The sequence below is a fragment of the Berghia stephanieae genome, chromosome 10 (assembly GCF_034508935.2).
Source record: "Berghia stephanieae isolate SIO BIC M18660-M18661 chromosome 10, UCSD_Bste_1.3, whole genome shotgun sequence".
NCBI lineage: Eukaryota > Metazoa > Mollusca > Gastropoda > Nudibranchia > Aeolidiidae > Berghia > Berghia stephanieae.
In genome coordinates, this window is record NC_088369.1 from 45333746 (window position 1) to 45353950 (window position 20205).

At 35.0% G+C, this 20205-nt stretch overlaps 1 pseudogene across 1 annotated transcript in view; it reads right to left on the minus strand.

The window, feature by feature from the left end:
• Positions 1-331: 331 nt before the first annotated feature.
• The window catches only part of LOC144980680 (aminopeptidase N-like), an 83855-nt pseudogene continuing 63981 nt past the window's right edge, over positions 332-20205 (minus strand). The window contains exons 17-29 of the transcript XR_013646929.1: positions 19502-19602; positions 18770-18920; positions 18477-18532; positions 14830-14977; positions 13992-14068; positions 12784-12961; positions 12276-12295; positions 8918-9028; positions 8575-8656; positions 7946-8031; positions 6255-6398; positions 2872-2953; positions 332-628 (exon numbers count right to left, since the gene is read on the minus strand). The product of XR_013646929.1 is annotated as an aminopeptidase N-like (transcript). The remainder of the gene's footprint in view (positions 629-2871; positions 2954-6254; positions 6399-7945; positions 8032-8574; positions 8657-8917; positions 9029-12275; positions 12296-12783; positions 12962-13991; positions 14069-14829; positions 14978-18476; positions 18533-18769; positions 18921-19501; positions 19603-20205) is intronic.

Consider the following 20205-nt stretch of genomic DNA (forward strand, 5'->3'; position numbering starts at 1 on the left):
GATTCAGACAAAGTGATACAAATATTACACACACATACAAAAAATGAATAAACAAAAATTTAAAAGCATTTATTTCAACTATTAACGGACAGGATTACAAAAATACAATGGTCATAAATAAGTTAACATATAATCAAAGTCATTTTTTTTTTCGTCGAGATTTTTGGACATTTTATTTATGCTGGATTTAAATACAAAAAGAAACCTTTGAAGTTAAATCTGGTATTAGATGTAATGTTTTAGATAATCTTCACTTGTGGAGGTAATGATTTGGTGAAAATATGATATATGACATTAAATAAGAGGTTCTTCAATGACTTCAAGTTGAAGTGAAAAAAAAATTCTTATAATTAGACTAGCCTCTTTGATACAGCATCTGGAAAAAACTTTAAATTTTCATCAACTTTAACTCTGAGGCTCTTATTTCATGATTGATAATTCATTTGTCACAGTGGTTTGGTCACCGTGGTGTGTTTCACTTCCCATACTTGGCAGAAAACCAGGTTTTTACTGTAGGGTAGTTCTTCTCCATCCATTTAATATTGCTCCTTATAGATTCAAGTGCTTGCTTGAATGCTGTTTCTGCAGTTCCTATCTTGTCACTTTTCAATTTCATGAAATCTTGCATCTGTTGAAAGATAAAATACAGAAAAACAAAGGTATTATAAGGCTATGCAAAAAGGACGTTTTTTTAAAACACAAATAGAAACCAATGTTATCTCAAAAATCAATGGAATGGAAAGGTATAGGCTACTTTTCATCTTATTCTTCAGTTTTGTTTCTGTTTTTGGAGGTTTTACAGGTACTCATTTTACAAGTGAGTACTGTGATAGAATCTGAGTAAAGAGACTACTATGCGCTGCTCAAAGCAGGATTCAAACTCACAGGGATCTTGTTATGTACTACATGCTTTGAGCTCATTTGATTGAATATTGCTCTTTATAAAAGATCACAGGTTTTTCGCTGTCCAAGAGTCACTGTATGAGGCCCCAATGCTTACCCTGTTTTTTTTAAAGGCGGAATGACCAAATCTTAAGTATCCATCAATCAAGTTGTACTACCAAACTACTGAAAGGAGGCCCATGTACTAGAAAGGACATATATCTGCATCATAAAAGTACCGACCAGTATTGTTGACCTCAGTATGCTGTAAAGAGCTAGAGTCCATAATCTACAGCTCTGTTATCAATCATCTTGAAAGAAATGACCTCCTTCCCGACATCCAGCATGGATTCAGAGCTAATAGATTGTGTGAAACAAAACTCCTTACCACCGGCCATGCTTTGGTAAAGACTAAACCGTAAAGGACAAACTAACACAAGACTTTTCTAAGGCCTTTGACAAAGGAGACCATCAAAGCCTATTGTCAAAGATTAGGCACTATGGAATCCAAGAAATGACTTGTAAACCGGCTTGGACTGCATCAGATTTTTTTTGTGGCAAACGTCACAAGAACAAACTCTTTTGGTTCATTTAACTTTAAAATCACTTTCTGGCACAGATGTGTGTATGCTTGACATCTGGTCCATCTCTACATAATATCACATTGAGATGATGACAAACAATTTTGATCTTAACCCATAGAGGCCCGGTGTTTACTAAAAAAAATTCCCCTGAGGCCCAGTGTAAGGGGCATAACTCTTAACAAAAAAATACCAACACAAAGTTAAAAAATTATTAAACGAGAACCAAATGACCTAAAATTATAATTTTAATTCCTTTTTATAGCCAGATAAATTTGCTTTCGAATGATATATAACATGACATGTTTTGATTTCAATAAATTGGGAAAAAAAAATATTTAAAAAAAAACTCGTTCCCCGCACCCGCATTCCCGTCATTTTCGTCAATCTCGGACTCCGATTCAGTGTCCGAATCACCTTGATCGGGTGCTAACGCCTCGTCTTGTCCATCCCCACCATCGTTTACATCTTCTCTTTCTAGTTCGATATTGCTTTCATTTCCAAAATCCTCTTCATCGTCTACACCACTCTCCAAAACATCATTTCTAGCGCCACGCAACAAACTAGTGAGGTACGGGAATGCCATTTTTCTGAATTCGATTACTCACATGCTATAGAGCAGTAAAGTTAGGTGCCCCAAACGTAAACAATAACAAGTTGCTAGTGATTTCCGTTAGGGACCGGAATAATTTACGCACAATATAGGTCTCCCAATTTTGTAGTTTGAGTTGTAGGCAATACACTTTCAGTATTGAAAATATGTTTACATAAAATCTAACAGTTGCAGAAATAATAATATAAGGCTAAATTATTATGAAAATCAGGCTCCGAATAATTCTCGTTTTGTTCACACCAGCGCAATAATTTGCTCTGGTCTAAAAATAGATAGACTGTCACTTTTGATAAATTTTAGAAAATTTTACCTTTTGTTCCATAAAATATCCATATCTAGACATTATTTGATGCATGATCGAGTATTTATGAATATATGTTTCTTTTGCCACCTAACAGCCAAATTTTAAAGGTTATTTTTTTCTATTATTTACATTGGAACGTGAGCTGTCAAGACAGGAACATGTGGTTTGCCACATGCTTCTCGACCTTTGTTTACGTTTGGGGCACCTAACTTTACTGCTCTATCAACTATATAAACGTGCGGTATAAAGGAAAAGGAAATAGAACGATCGCATTACGTTTACAATGTTTCCGGTTTAGAATAAAACGAAGTGATTCGTTGCAATAACAAAGTAAACATGATCCGTTTTTTTCTCGGGGGCCGCGGGCGATGACGGGCGATGCGGGCCTCAACAGTCGCGGGCGACTCCAGGGGAAGCAGGTCTCTATGGGTTAAATACGTTTTTCTCTTTTACATCTGCCACATTCCAGTGGGTCACATGATCTGTCTTACCTCCGTGAGTTGGAATTCCGTGTTGAATGATTCCGTTATTTGTCCAACTACGCGACTCCACGAGAAGAATGAACCTGAAAAACTGCAAATAAAAAGAAAGGATACCAGATTAAATGGGAGCCCCAAGAGAGCAGCCACCTCATACGCAAAAGAACTGACCAATCCTAGGTGTAGTTGAGATATTATTCTGATCCCCCTGTCCACCCAGCAGTGATTGGGTAGCTGCGCCTGTCAGATAAACAGTACCAGGACTAGAATATAGCGTTCTATCTAAAGGATAGCAAGCAGTTGCATTTGTCCATTTCAAGCTATAGAAACTGGGATAAATTCCCGTTCCATGGGCAGAATGGCTCTGAAGGACTACTTTATTATGAAATAGAAGATTAAATTATATGCCTTATATTTTACAGATTTTTCTGGTCTTGTATGACGCAGGCTTTCGGACAGGTCAGTACCTGGCTTGAGTACCACTTTGTACACCAGGACGTTGAGCCCTTGGAAAAGGCTCTTTACTCACATTCTTTCATCAAACAGAGGTGTAAAATGAGTACCTGGCCGGTAACAGCCTTGTAATGTCAATTAAAAAAATTGTGATGAACATCTTTCAGACCTTATGTTTCGTCCCACATGTATATATATATATTGCTGTTAGCTGGGGAGCCCTTGTAGAAAACTTTCAGCACATGTAGTGGATATTGCACTACATAAAAGCTCAAGCTTTGTAAAAAGTGGGATGGTTATTATATTATGATTTGCGTGCAATCACACACACACACACATACACACACACACACACACACACACACAAAAACATGCCCATGCACGCACATATAGTTAATACTTTGTTCCCTTGGTAAGCATCATTGAGCGTGGTAAGTCATTGTTAAATGACAAAGACCATGAGCTTGGCATTATAGTATTGGACAACATATATCTCTGTGGTTGTGGAGAAGACACTATAAATGAATGGCATTGATGATGATAATAATAACAATGATAAAGGAAAAGGCAAAAGGATAATAATGATGATGAGGATGATAATAGTAATAATAAAGATGATGACAACAATAATAACAATATGATGATAAAAGTAATGAAAATAATAATTTTCCCTTGTATAGCACTTTCTGCCAAAATCTTAAAGCGCATCAAAGCAGACTTTACATTCAAGAGAAAATACTACATCACATCTCTACTCGAACAAAATCTGCCCTCAACTCGAACAAAATCTGCCCTCTACTCGAACAAAATCTGCCCTCTACTCGAACAAAATCTGCCCTCTACTCGAACAAAATCTGCCGTCTACTCAAACAAAACCTGCCCTCTACTGGAACAAAACCTCCCTCAACTCGAACAAAATCTGCCCTCTACTCAAACAAAACCTGCCCTCTACTCGAACAAAAGCTTCCCTCTACTGGAACAAAACCTGCCCTCTACTTGAACAAAATCTGCCCTCAACTCGAACAAAATCTTCCCTCTACTCAAACAAAACCTGCCCTCTACTCGGAACAAAATCTGCCCTCTACTCAAACAAAATCTGCCCTCTACTCAAACAAAACCTGCCCTCTACTGGAACAAAATCTGCCCTCTACTAAAAAAAAATCTGCCCTCTATTCGAACAAAACCTGCCCTCTACTGGAACAAAATCTGCCCTCTATTCAACAAAAATCTGCCCTCTATTCGAACAAAACCTGCCCTTTACTGGAACAAAATCTGCACTCTACTCGAACAAATCCTACCCAAACCAACATTGGATGAGATCCACTGGTATTACAAAAATACTAAATTAAAAAGTCAAAACTTCTAAAGCTTTTTCTAATACATTATTGTAGTCATGTGCAAGTCTGTCCTCTGAATACAATCACTTTTTATTTTTACATATTTTGGTATGAAAACTTGTCCTTTGTTTTTGTTTTGTTTTTAAGGCTTTTACGGCGCTTGAAACACATTTAGGTCATTTCAGAACAAATAATAAGGAAGAAAGTCCAAAAAATTTAGAATTACAATCGAAAGCACAAGAAAAAGTAAGACAAAGGGGAATGGTTTAAATAGGAACTGATGTAAATTCCAAAATCACACTTTCAGTGTACTCAGTCTGAGATCATCTAAACGTCTTATTCTGAAACAAGCAAAGATCCACACTCAGAGAAATACACTCAAATGTTTACAAATCATTATATATATATATAACGAAACAAAAATACAGTGCATAACAGTGAGATGATTTACAACAAATATCACTTCCCAAAACTACAACTATACATTTGACTGTTTCCCTCTCAGCAAGGACTCCGGCAAGGGAAGAGACAAACCAAGTATTCTCATTCCAAGACATTGACAAAAAGCAAGTTGGAAAACAGATATATAGGGATATAGAAGACACAGTAAGCTTGCTCCCTGCCACGATGGGAGGTCGGGAAACATATATAGGGATATAGAAGACACAGTAAGCTTGCTCCCTGCCACTATGGGAGGTCGGGAAACAGATATATAGGGATATAGAAGACACAGTAAGCTTGCTCCCTGCCACTATGGGAGGTCGGGAAACAGATATATATGGATATAGAAGACACAGTAAGCTTGCTCCCTGCCACTATGGGAGGTCGGGAAACAGATATATAGGGATATAGCAACACAGTAAGCTTGCTCCCTGCCACTATGGAGGTCGGAAACATATATAGGGATATAGAAGACACAGTAAGCTTCCTCCCTGCCATTATGGGAGGTCGGGAAACATATATAGGGATATAGAAGACACAGTAAGCTTGCTCCCTGCCACTATGGGAGGTCGGGAAACAGATATATAGGGATATAGAAGACACAGTAAGCTTGCTCCCTGCCACTATGGGTGGTCGGGAAACCCACCCAGCAATTTTTTCCTTTAACCCCCTCCTTACCAATTACAAGAAAATTGTCACATTCGTTTCGATAAAACCAACATTTTTCTTATTCAAATTTCTTTTGTACATCATAAATTTTAAAGAAAATGAACAGTGTGTTGTAGAGCATGCTTTGTTAAAGAATTTAAGTATCGCAAGAACTTGACTACTTTTGTGTTTGAGTGATAAAAAATATTTTTTGGTGAATTGGATGTGAAGTTTTGGGGAAAATCCTGAAAATGGCTGATAAGAAGAGAGTTAAATATTGATTAAAATGACCATTGTGTTAAAAACTCTTGACCCAGGGACTTCCAGAGAGTTTTTGACAAGATGAGTGTCATTCTAATCCATCAATATTTGAGGGATTTTTCTGGCCAAAACCTTTTTAAATAATTAAAAAAAAAAAAGTACCTATGCCACTTTTGTATATATGACATTTAAAGGATATTTCTTATTCAGTATTAAATTAGATGAGATATTTGAAGAAAAAAAAGGTTTGCTTACTATTCACTTAGTTGATCGAAATTCTCCCTGTAGAACTGCCAAGCGATAAATCGGCCTGAGGGTGTTGAGGCAATATTACCGATTACACCGAGGGCATCCTGTTTGCGAATTGGTGAGTTGTCTTTGATGAGTAAATGCAGATAACTGTGGAGTAGGAAAAATAGAAAATGCAATTCATGTTATGCATTTAAGTAAAATTTTCAAAACATCTGCCTGCTGAAACATACCAACATTCAAAACTATGTGTAACCTTAAACGTTGAATGTATTATTAATAAATGTTAGTGAGAGCTAATAACCTAACTGGTCATCTGAAAACAATAACAAAGAGCTGAGCAACGCCAAATTTATTCCTTCTATAAGTCAATAACACATCATCAATGGGTCAGATATGATTATTATTCTACCACTCGTCATAAACAGTAATGGGTAATGATATTCTGTCCCGCGTTTTTTTGCCATTTCAAACGCCAAAATTTGCCATAAAAAATGGTAAAATTTGCCAAAAAATTGCCGCTAGTTTTACAAAAATCAAACAATTAAAACAACATGCACGGTCAAAAATTGACACAAATAGGGCATTTTGTAGAATGTTGATGTCACAACATGTCAACATGAATTTATTATTCTCTTATATTATAAATATTAACCTTACTATTTAAAAAAACCCAAAATCATATGAATATTTAATATACTTCATTGATAAAAACCTTGCCTGGATCTAGGTCTAGACGTATCATCACATATATGTGACAATTTTGCTAGGGTAAAGAGTGCAAAGTCCTATCGGAGGCGGACTAATTTCATAACAAGGACAGTCTAGGAAAACCCTGGTATCGCCAAAATAGTAGTCATGGGTAAAATTCAATATGACTATACAACAAATCTGGGAGGCTAGGCCTAGACATGTTTGGCCGTTATTTAGTGCCAATTTTGGATGCTAGCATTGAAAGTCGCCGTCTTTTCACAATTTTCATAGCTTTTGGGGGGTTTTTAAAACAAAAACATCGTCAATTTAGCCTAAAAATGGCGAAAATTGCGACTTTTTGCGGCCAAATAAAAATTTGCGGTCAAGGGTGAAATTTGCGGCCGTGAAACCGGGGACAGTATATCAAGTTTATAATACTTTGTAAGGTAGAGTATCGTAAATTTCACTAAAATTAAATTTTCAGAAAAGAAGTGTGTCTATCATTTAAATATTTCTGAAAATGTCCTTTATTCCGAAAAAAAAATAAAAAAATGAAATCAGAATGGATTGAGGGGTTGAATAAAATATTACCTACTCTTGAGATTTGGAATTTGAACTTTGATCCCATTGTTCAATCGCAAGCTCGAGCAGCGACTGAGGACATGTCCAGAATTCCATCAAGCAAGAGTGTAAGATTTTCATATTATCTGACCCGTCTTTCAATAGGAGCAAAGAGGAAAGGGTTGCCATAATACAGCAGTATGCCGGGATAAAACACATATGGAATATTAACTTAAAAGTCTAAAAAAATTTGATTTGAATTAATATATGGCCCATTGGGGAGAATGAATGTCGTTTTATTATTATTATTTTAAATAACTACATTAAGACTCAAGATGTTTGTTTAAACGGATACTGTATTATTTTTAATTCAATTTTTCAAACTTGGTTACCCCGACATAACACTGAACATAAGTGGTGGATCCCATAATATCATGACTTACTGGCTAAGTATCCACTCTTTGGAAGAGCATGACATAGCGGATAACAGGAGGGCCTTTTCCGATGCAATTTTTGTTTCCAAGTACATCTGTAAAAATGATTTTAATAAAACAAAAAACCATAAAAATTTAAATAGTCTAAATTCTTTGTCTCACTTCACCATAGCTCACTTTATGGCGCTGCACTACAGCTGATGCCCGAGTTATTCCAGTCTTCAAGAAAGAGACCCTAAAGACAGATTTCCCCTAGACGTTAAATGAAAGGACGATAGTCTATCGCAATAAACTTTCTCCCAGATCGAACAGACCCAGCTACCCAATCATGTCCGGATAGATTGTATTGACGTTAAGAGACTAGAAATTCATGACTGAGAATATAATTTGCAATAAAAAAGTCCATTACTCTTCTTCCATTATACTTGACTACTTCTTTCTCCTACTCCTTTTTCTTCTTCACCATTATCATCATCATCATTACCACTATCTTCATCCTCTTCCTCATTATAATCATCACCATTATCATCATCATTACCACTATCTTCATCCTCTTCCTCATTATAATCATGATCATCATCATCATCCAATTCTTTTACTTCTTTTGTTACCATTATTCATAGCTCCAGCTTACTTACATCTAAGGCAAACTTCCACTCGTCCCAGCTCCCTTGACGAATTGCCGTACAGTAGATGGTAGCCTTGATATTGGGATCGATCCTGGTAACAAATTAAACAATGGACAAATATAGAATTATTAGTAAAAGGCAAGTCAACATGTTTAATAATAATGATTATGATGACGACGATGATATTAATACTACTACTACTACTAATAGTAATAATAATAATAGTTTTTATAATAGAGGAGAGAGCGCTGGTGATAGAAAATGATGATGAAAATAGTTTTGAAGATAAAGATAAAAAAGATAAAATGAAGATGGCGATGAGAAAGAAGATGACAATAAACACTCTACACACTTGTTATTTTCTTTATCATTCATCCACTGGGCAAATTGTTTTGTGGCCTCGTCCGTACAACTCTTGATTCCCTGTCCACATGCCACAGCCGCTATCTGATTTCTAGCACTCCTGATGAAGGAACAAAAAGCATGTTTCAAAAACTTACATTAATATGTGATACACATGTATTTTAACGGTTGAATTATGCCTAGTTTGCTTGATAAAAATGAATGTAAAGAAATTATAGGCTTCAATAAATGATAGAAACTTAACTTTGAAATTTCGAATTCAATAAATGAGAGTTGATTTTGAGATGTATAAAATGTGAGGGAAAAACTCTGGAAATAAAGTAAGGAGCTGTTTCTATTCGAAGCAGAAAAAGGAAACCATCAAAAATGTAGAATCAACAAAATCAAGACCTAAAGTTAATACTGGTGAACTTTATTATTCCTCATTTGGTTAAGAAACTAAACAAACTATACCAAAGTCGTTTAATACTTATGATATTTGTGGGGTTTTTTCTTTAGCAGTGTTGGAGAGATTCCCCGTCTTGTTGAAAATAATCAAATGACTAATCGGGATGAAGTCTGGAATAAGTTTTTCTTCTAACAATGTTACAAAATTTTCAATACCAAGAAGTCTTATTCGATTTAGTTCTAAAGATGAATGGTCTCTTATGAGTCCTGACTTGAATCCAGTGGACAACAGCATTTATAAGGGTCAAACAATGTTTACTTTAACACAGGCACCAATCAAATCAAAGTGCATGGGATCGAATTACTATTCAAGATATTAGAAAAAAATGGGTTTCATATATATATATATATATTTAACCTCTGAAGTAGAGTATTGCATAGACTTCAGAGAAATAAATAACTATTGGTGTTGTTTATCTTATTGAATGTCACATAGAAATAAATAACTATTGGTGTCGTTCATCTTATTGAATGTCACAAAGAAATAAATAACTATTGGTGTCGTTTATCTTATTGAATGTCACATAGAAATAAATAACTATTGGTGTTGTTTATCTTATTGAATGTCACAAAGAAATAAATAACTATTGGTGTCATTTATCTTATTGAATGTCACAAAGTAATAAATAACTATTGGTGTCGTTCATCTTATCGAATGTCACAAAGAAATAAATAACTATTGGTGTTGTTTATCTTATTGAATGTCACATAGAAATAAATAACTATTGGTGTCATTTATCTTATTGAATGTCACATAGAAATAAATAACTATTGGTGTTGTTTATCTTATTGAATGTCACATAGAAATAAATAACTATTGGTGTCATTTATCTTATTGAATGTCACAAAGAAATAAATAACTATTGGTGTTGTTTATCTTATTGAATGTCACATAGAAATAAATAACTATTGGTGTCGTTCATCTTATCGAATGTCACAAAGAAATAAATAACTATTGGTGTCGTTCATCTTATTGAATGTCACAAAGAAATAAATAACTATTGGTGTCGTTCATCTTATTGAATGTCACAAAGAAATAAATAACTATTGGTGTCGTTCATCTTATCGAATGTCACAAAGAAATAAATAACTATTGGTGTCGTTCATCTTATTGAATGTCACAAAGACATAAATAACTATTGGTGTCGTTCATCTTATTGAATGTCACAAAGAAATAAATAACTATTGGTGTCGTTCATCTTATTGAATGTCACAAAGACATAAATAACTATTGGTGTCGTTCATCTTATTGAATGTCACAAAGAAATAAATAACTATTGGTGTCGTTCATCTTATTGAATGTCACAAAGACATAAATAACTATTGGTGTCGTTCATCTTATTGAATGTCACAAAGACATAAATAACTATTGGTGTAGTTCATCTTATCGAATGTCACAAAGACATAAATAAATATTGGTGTCGTTCATCTTATCGAATGTCACAAAGAAATAAATAAATATTGGTGTCGTTCATCTTATTAAATGTCACAAAGAAATAAATAACTATTGGTGTCGTTCATCTTATTGAATGTCATATAGAAATAAATAAATATTGGTGTCGTTCATCTTATTGAATGTCACAAAGACATAAATAAATATTGGTGTCGTTCATCTTATCGAATGTCACAAAGAAATAAATAAATATTGGTGTCGTTCATCTTATTAAATGTCACAAAGAAATAAATAACTAATGGTGTCGTTTATCTTATTGAATGTCATATAGAAATAAATAAATATTGGTGTCGTTCATCTTATTAAATGTCACATAGAAATAATAATAATAATAATAATAGATCTTTATTGTCCATAAATATGGCAATTTGTCATTTAGTTACACTTGTTATAATGTTAAACGATAACTAAGATTGAACAGATATTTCACTCCTACTTATTTTCTCTCTCTCTCTCTCTCTCTCTCTCTCTCTCTCTCTCTCTCTCTCTCTCTCTCTCTCTCTCTCTCTCTCTCTCTCTTCTTTCTTTCACACGTGCGATATACACAACATAAACATATTCATTTCGTTTTCATTTTGTTACGATTGTGGCAATTCGACACCAAAAATTATCATCATTATCAATTGGTCAGTTAATCTTACATTAAATAAATTAATCAGATAATCAGTCAACGAATCAATCCTTGGTTTTTCTGTACCATATGAAATATTCAAAATTTTTATTGCTGATGGAACGAACGTTGATTTATACTTGTTAGTTCTACATTTAATCTGACAAAACCTTCTCCCTAAAAGACTAAATTCATGGTATAAAATATGTTTTTTATTGATGGTAATTGAGAATGCTTTCCTTTCTATTGCTTTTCCATGAATTCTTTCTACTCCATCAAGAGGATGGTTTATTATTTTTGATGCCTCTTTGATAGATTTTGAAATTTTTGATTTATCTTTAAGTCGGCATCCTCCAAACCATATGGTGCAGCCAAACGCAATTACACTTTTAATCAATGAGTCATAAACTCTTAACATAGTTTCTTCCTTACTTGAAATGTTCTCAATTTCCTTAGGATGTATAATCTTTGGGCAACTTTCTTAGAAATTATATTAATATGTTGAGAGAAATTGAGGGAACTATCAATGGTTATTCCTAAATATTTAAAATAGTCAACTATCTCAACATCATCTTTACCGATCGCCACACACTTTAAGTCGTTTTTATTTTTTACACCAAACACCTGTTCTTTCGTTTTTTCAACATTTAATTCAAGCTGATTTTGTTTACACCAATCGGTGAATATATTTATTTGTTTGAAATAATTCTTTTCGGTAACTTTATCTTTTAATAAGCCAAGAATAGCAGTATCATCTGCATATTTCACTATAAAACAATTTTCAAAGGATGGTCTGCAGTCGTTGGTGTATAAGATGTACAGGATTGGGGAACTCACACAGCCTTGGGGACATCCGTTCGACAACGTTCTTTTGTTGGAGATATGTTCACCCAATTTTACACATTGCGGTCTATGGGTCAGAAACTCTTTATACCATTTAATAAGGTAGTTTGGAATATCCATGCTGCACAACTTTTGAAGCAAAATATCTGTGTTCATGGCATTAAAAGCTGACGAAAAGTCGACAAACAGGATTCTGGCGTAATTCGAGGGCGTTTGGTCAAGGTGTTTCGAGATCAAATTTGTGGCGGTTAATAGTGCGTCTTCAACACTGAGATGTTGCTGGTATGCAAATTGGTACGGATCTAGCAATTTCAGGTCATAACATTTTTGTAGGAGCTCAGATTTTAAAATTTTTTCTAAACATTTCATTACAAGCGATGTAAGCGCCACTGGACGGAAGTCATTCAATACGGTCGGACAACGCTTTTTTGGAACTGGAACGACAATCGATGTTTTCCAAAGTACTGGCACTGATTGTTCATCGATTGACCTTTGAAAAAGTTTTGTATAAGGTATAGCCAGTTGTTGGTGACAGTTTTTTCAAAATAGTTCCGGTAATGTTGTCTGGTCCTGGTGCTTTATGTTCTTTACATCTCCGGAAGAGGGAGCTTACGGTTTCTTCTTCAATATCTGGAGGTGGCTCATTGTCATTTGACAAACCGTTGTGAACAGGTGGGAGCCTGTCAAAACGACAGTAAAAATCATTTAATTTGTTGACATCAGTAAATAAATAACTAATGGTGTCGTTCATCTTATTGAATGTCATATAGAAATAAATAAATATTGGTGTCGTTCATCTTATCGAATGTCACAAAGAAATAAATAACTATTGGTGTCGTTTATCTTATTAAATGTCACAAAGAAATAAATAACTATTGGTGTCGTTCATCTTATTGAATGTCATATAGAAATAAATAAATATTGGTGTCGTTCATCTTATTGAATGTCACAAAGAAATAAATAACTAATGGTGTCGTTCATCTTATCGAATGTCACAAAGAAATAAATAACTATTGGTGTCGTTCATCTTATTGAATGTCACATAGAAATAAATAACTATTGGTGTCGTTCATCTTATTGAATGTCACAAAGAAATAAATAACTATAGGTGTCGTTATCTTATTGAATGTCACAAAGAAATAAATAACTATTGGTGTCGTTTATCTTATTGAATGTCACAAAGACATAAATAACTATTAGTGTCATTTATCTTATTGAATGTCACAAAGAAATAAATAACTATTGGTGTCGTTCATCTTATTGAATGTCACAAAGAAATAAATAACTATTAGTGTCATTTATCTTATTGAATGTCACAAAGAAATAAATAACTATTGGTGTCGTTCATCTTATTGAATGTCACAAAGAAATAAATAACTATTAGTGTCATTTATCTTATTGAATGTCACAAAGAAATAAATAACTATTGGTGTCGTTCATCTTATTGAATGTCACAAAGAAATAAATAACTATTAGTGTCGTTCATCTTATTGAATGTCACAAAGAAATAAATAACTATTAGTGTCATTTATCTTATTGAATGTCACAAAGAAATAAATAATTAACCAAAAGAAAAAAAAACAGAACCACCACGCCCACCCCCCCCCCCCCCCCCCCCCCCCCCCCCCCCCCAAATAAACCAAAGAAATACCAACAAAAAAACAAAATAAAAAAAGAAACGACAACAACAAAAAACAAAAACCAATTTACGTTTCAAGATGCGTCGCTCCTGTGTTATTTAAGGTGTAGTACTCAAATGGTTCTTTTGCCTTGTCCATCATAAATTGCTGTTGTAAGAAAGAAACGGCATATTTATTTGTTATGTAGAAGTAAGGGTAGGGGGCAGGAAGGAAAAGAGGGGTTAAGATTTGTAAAAATATAGAAGACTGAGTGTATGTGTGTGTGTGTGTGTGTGTGAGAGAGAGAGAGAGAGAGAGAGAGAGAGAGAGAGAGAGAGAAAGAGGCTCTTTAAAAGAATAGATCAGTGTTCGTAGTTTGAGACCATCTAAATGTCCCATTGAGATACCAACACAGGATCTACTAAGAGAAACACACTCAAATATTTACAAAATATATTCAAAATAATTTCTATAACGGTACATAACAGAGAGATGATTTCTAAGGAAAAATAATATAATCTGCCAAACTTAATACTATTCATTTGACTGTTTCCCTCTCAGCCAGGGACTCCTTCCAGGACCAAGACAAAACCAAGTACTGAGATTCCAAGACAACGACAGACAGCAACATTGAAAAGGAAATATAGGAGGATAGAAGACAGCAAGAGTGACCTCCTCACCCAGCATGGGAGGGATGATGATGATGATGATGATGATGATGATACATAATGATAGAGATGATGATGATGATGATACATAATGATGAAGATGATGATGATGTTGATGATACATAATGATGATGATGATGATGATACATAATGATGAAGATTATGATAAAAGAGGATAATAATGATTAACATGGTGAAGACGATCATAAAGACAACGATGATGAAAACAATGAAGACAAGAACAAACTGAATTTTACCTACCCGATACAGTCCATAAGTTGAGGTAAGGGAGATCATTCTACCAACATAAGACAACTCTTTGACAGCGGCGCTCCACGGAATAAACATCCTTTCCTTGTTGAGATAGTTGGCTGTACTCAGGGCTATTTCAATGTCTAGATGTCCTGGTCTGCAGATTAAAAGAGAAATTTTAGATCAAATCTCATTTTTATTTCAATCTAGGTTTTCATTCTACTCTCAGTTTTTCTTTTGTAATGTCTCTATTTCGCCTTCGTTGCCACCACATAATACCGTTTTTAGACAATAGGTCACATATTTGATAACTTCCATAAAATGTGACCCGTCCCTTAAAAATGGTAATGTGAGCCCTATTCATGAACTAGATAACCCACATTTTAATGCAAATGAGTAAAATTGAATATAAATTTCATGGAAATCAAGGTTAGGATAGCAGCTGTATCTAGAACCCTAAATATTCAAATTCGAAAAAAAAATACCATTCAAACTTGAAAAAAAAACAAACAAAACAATCTAGTAAAAAAAAAAAAAATAGACATGTATTCCAAGTTTGTGTAAAACGTTATAGACTCTTTTAGACCATGTCGGACATTTTTGATCAAATGCTGTCGTCTATTGGATTCAAGTGAGGGCAAATTGGACAGCATTTATCTTTAGAATTAAACCAAATGTGATTTCTACTTTGTATTGAAAATTGATCTGAACAAGTGTGTATGAAAGGTGCCAGACAAAGCAAGAAAGAAAAATAGAAGAAAAAAAATCAGTCCCGACTGATTATTTGGGATGGGTTTTTTTTTTCTTCTATTTTTCTTTCTTGCTTTGTCTGGGGAGCGTTCACATATTACGTCATCAGCTAGGGGGGAGGGGGGTCTACCAAATGTTGACATGTGTTGACATGGGGGGAGGGGGGGGGGGGGTCAGACCCAAGATGATGTCATCAAAACATAGGCAAATTAGGCCTGTTTTATTAAATGCGAGAGCTTCAAAAATGGCATTCCAAATAAATTAGCAAAAAGGTGAAAAATTGATTAAATGATGGAATCATCAAAACCGATTGAACTGCTCAAACTGCTTGCTACCATTCAGTTTTGATTCTGAAAAGTTTTCTTCATCAATCATTTGATTTGGTTATGTCTAGTTTATTAAATATATTTTGGAGTTTTCATCTGAAGAATGAGTAATAGTATCAATTAATTTTATGTTTGGAAATTGAAACAGAAATTAATTCCACTAAAAGACTAATATGCTATAAAATAATTTGCCTCCTATACTATTTTAAACTACACTTTCTGAATTTTTTTAATAGCACCTGCACCAAGTAGCCTAATTTAAATAATGTTTGTTAGATTTTATCTTTGCAAATTTAAATTTTATGTCCCCATTGTATCGTAAAACATAAATTATCAACAGTTTCTGAAATTAATAAATGTCTGAATGTGTTTTATCAAACGTTGATAATCAATGTTTATGGTTTGAAAAACGAATAATAAATATTGTGAAATTAAAGTTATCTTTTAGTTTTTATTAAATTAGATGACGTCATCATCTGTTGGGGGGGGGGGGGGGGGGGGGGGGGGGTCAGGTCAATGATGACAAGTGATGACTTGGGGGAGGGGGGGGGGGGGGGGGGGGGGGGGGTCTAAAAAGGGCAAATTTTTGATGATGTAATATGTGAACGCTCCCCTGGCACAAGCACTTGCTCAGATTTGTATCTTATACTGGTGCCTGCTCCTTAATTTCTTTAATTTGATGTATTGAAAATTGAATAACATTGTTAGAAGAATGGACACCAGTGCAGCAAGCAGGTTTTATTTAGACCACAGAGAGGTATAACTGAACAAGTTTTGTCAATTACATCCTGTATAGAATTGGGATTTGAAAAAAAAAAAAAAAGAAGACTGAAGCCATCCTAATCGACCTCTCTACGGCCTACGATACAGTCTGGACTGAAGGATTAATGTTGTAATTGGCCAGAATAATCCTGTGGATGAAAAACTCTCAAACTCCTCTCCAGCATGATCGGACCTCGAAAATTCTATGTCATTCTAGGAGGGGAGAAAAACAAAACAAAAAAAGAGTGGTGTACCAAAAGGATCAGTCGTTGCACCAACACTGTTCAACATCTACATCAGTGACATTCCTGCCAACCAATCACTTCAACTGGGCTATAAAGGCGACTGGATTTTGGCCCATCAATCAAGATAAGACGCTCAGTGAGGAAACATCAAAGCTAAAGGAATATTTTGACCAATGGTATTTGAACACCACAAAATCTGTGACCACAACATTTCATTTGAACAACAGACAAAACACCAATCCCTTAATATTTTAGTTGAAGGAAATATCCTGCAGACAGAAATCCAAAATACCTTGGTGTCACCCTTGACAGACAGCCTAACTACCAAAAAAAATATAGAAGGAACCGCAAACAAAATTGCAAAAAGAAACCATCTGCTTAGAAAATTAGCGGGCACCACCTGGGGAGCAACACAAGTCCTGAGAATGTCAGCATTCGCATTCTGCTATAGCGTCAGAGAATAATGTGCGCCTGTTTGGACAAGAAGCCCCCACATAAAAATTCTTGACATCAAACTCTGAGAGTTCATGCACACAATAACTGGATGCTTCAAATCAACACCAACACCTTGACTCCCAACTATAAGCGCAATCGCACCACCAGAACTCCAGTGAGAAGAGGCAACCCAAAACTGAGACCTTAAAAACCGTCACAAATGAAGGTCTCAGAACAACTCAAATCCAGAAAGCCCTTTTACCATTCAGAACTCGAAAACTTTGATAGTAGAGAATCCTGGAGGAAATATCGGGACAAATACCATGCCCAAGGGAGGTGGGGGTAATCCAAGACCCAACAGAATTTATGCAAAGCTTCAGGAATGGCAATCGAAATCAGTGGGTCGCATCAAATCAACTACTGACAGGCCATGGCAGGACTGCTTCAGAGATGCATCGATGGGGTCTGAGTAGAGTAAGCCGACTGTCCCCATTGTCAGGGAATGCCAGAGGTAGCAGACCACATCATTCTGAACTGTCCTATGACGAGAGTGGCGGAAGGTTTTGAGACTGTCCTCAACTGAGGTGAGGAATTTAAAGACTAGCTGGAGACTTCCTGTGTGGAGATATAGCCATACACTGCTGCTGCTACTACTACTACTACTACTACTACTACTACTACTACTACTACTACTACTACTACTACTACTACTACTACTACTACTACTACATTAAACTTGGCAAGTTAAAGAGGTCTTGTTGCCTATAAATTGAAAAATATTTCTGATATCAACTTTATATTGAAATAGCGTCATAATTTTTTTCCTTTACAATTTCTCTCACCCTATATATTTTGTTATCATTCAGAGGATTGGTTAGAATTTTAGATAATGGAATTTAGCTATATTGTAAAAGATTAATTAAGAAATAAGATATTATATATATAAACGAAACAGGATTTTAGAAAACTTGTCATTTTTTATTTATTTTACCCCCCCCCCCCCCCCCCCCCCCCCCAACTGAAAAATAATATTTAAAAAAACAAACTAAAAGTAAAAGCATATGGGAGTTTCCCAAGAAAAATAGACATTGGCTGCTCTGAAAATATATACATTATTTTTAATGCTATCTTTACTTACTTTGCAAGGTTCCAAGCGTCATTGATGATCTGAGCTCGGTTGGTAACTGAAATCACCTGGGGAGAAATGAAAGTATTAAAAGATTGATATATTTCACTTAATAGATTTTATCGCTGATTTGTGTGTATGATAACAATACAATCAACTTATGACTATTTTGAGATGTAAAATTATAATAATAGTTGTGATTAGGATGAAGACGACAATGATAATGATGGTGAGGAGAATGAGAAGAGGGTGATGATGATATAATAATGATGATGACGATGACAATGAATGTAAGATAGACAGACCTCATGATTTGTTTCCAATTGATGAATCAAAGCCTTCCAGTTTCCAACTTGATAGTTGACACGATAAAACCCATTTTGCTGTGTGTTACACAATATCCATCCATTGGCGTCTGAGGCAGGGGTAAGTTGTTCCTTCCAATGGTCAAATGTTCTGTAATAAATAATGAAGAAATTCTGAATTGTCTCCTGCGTCAAAGTAAAAACAAATCCATGTCAGAGCCATTAGGCCTATGGAGCTGGAGTTTATCCCGGTTTCAATAGCGTGAAACAGACACTAGCAATTGCTTGCTATCCTTTGGATAGGACGCTAGTCTATTGCAAAGTACTTTCCACGAGATCTAACAGACCCAGCTACCCAATCACTGCTGGGTTGGGTGGATTGGGGGATCAGAAAAAATCTTGACTGCACCCAGGATCAATCTCCACCGCGTCAATCAGCTATTACTTCAGTAAGAACAAGACAATGAAAATGAGTGTTTTAGTCAAAGTCAAAAAATAAATAGGAATTAAAAAACTGCATGTTAAGAAGTGCAAGAAACAAAATTAATGTACACCACTGGACTTTGGGAAATAGTACGATACTTCTTGTGGGGGTGGGGAGCAAGAACAATCTAAAAATATTTAACTATAAATAGATTTTGATGCACACTAATATGATAATTCTTGAGGGCAAATATCGTAAAAGTCAAATGACACACACACACGCACACTTATAAAGACATAATGACATACTTGCAGTTTCATCTTTGTTCAACCAGTAAATGTCGGAGTCATCTTGTTCAAATTTGGGATTCTTACTGGTGGTCAGGGTTATGGGAATAGTCCACTTGTATCTGGTCAAAGGAATAATGATAAGGAATCGTTGTTATGCTCTAAACCCTTCTTGAGTTATTAACAAAAACAATAAAAACATTGAATACATTAATTTAAATCCAGACATACAGCAGCAGCTTCTAATGGTCCCACACTTAATCCAGGCAGCAATATCGTTACCTCATTCGTATACAATCCCAAACTGCCCAAAAGCCTCGTACCAATACAAAATGCTGAACCAGATGGTCTGCGGTTTTGGGTTCACATGTAGGACAGGTGGAAAGTCCCCACTGTTGTAGGGTGGCTGAAAAGCATTTGGCACATCCTGTCAGCAAGTACAATCTAAAAATACAGTAGAACCTCCTGATTACGACACCTCCGAATAGCGACAACCTCGTGATAACGACATTGAACCCTGGTCCCGATTTTTCTTCTTTTTAAGATCAGTAAAAAAAACTTCCAAATAATGACGCACTTTTTGATAAAACCTCCGTATAACGACATCATTTTGGTGATTTTCGGCAGTTTTCATAGATATCTGATACTAAAAATACAGAGTATGAGTACTTAAAGTTTATAAAAACGATTCCTGCATGAACCAATCAGAACGCAGCTTTTTAAAC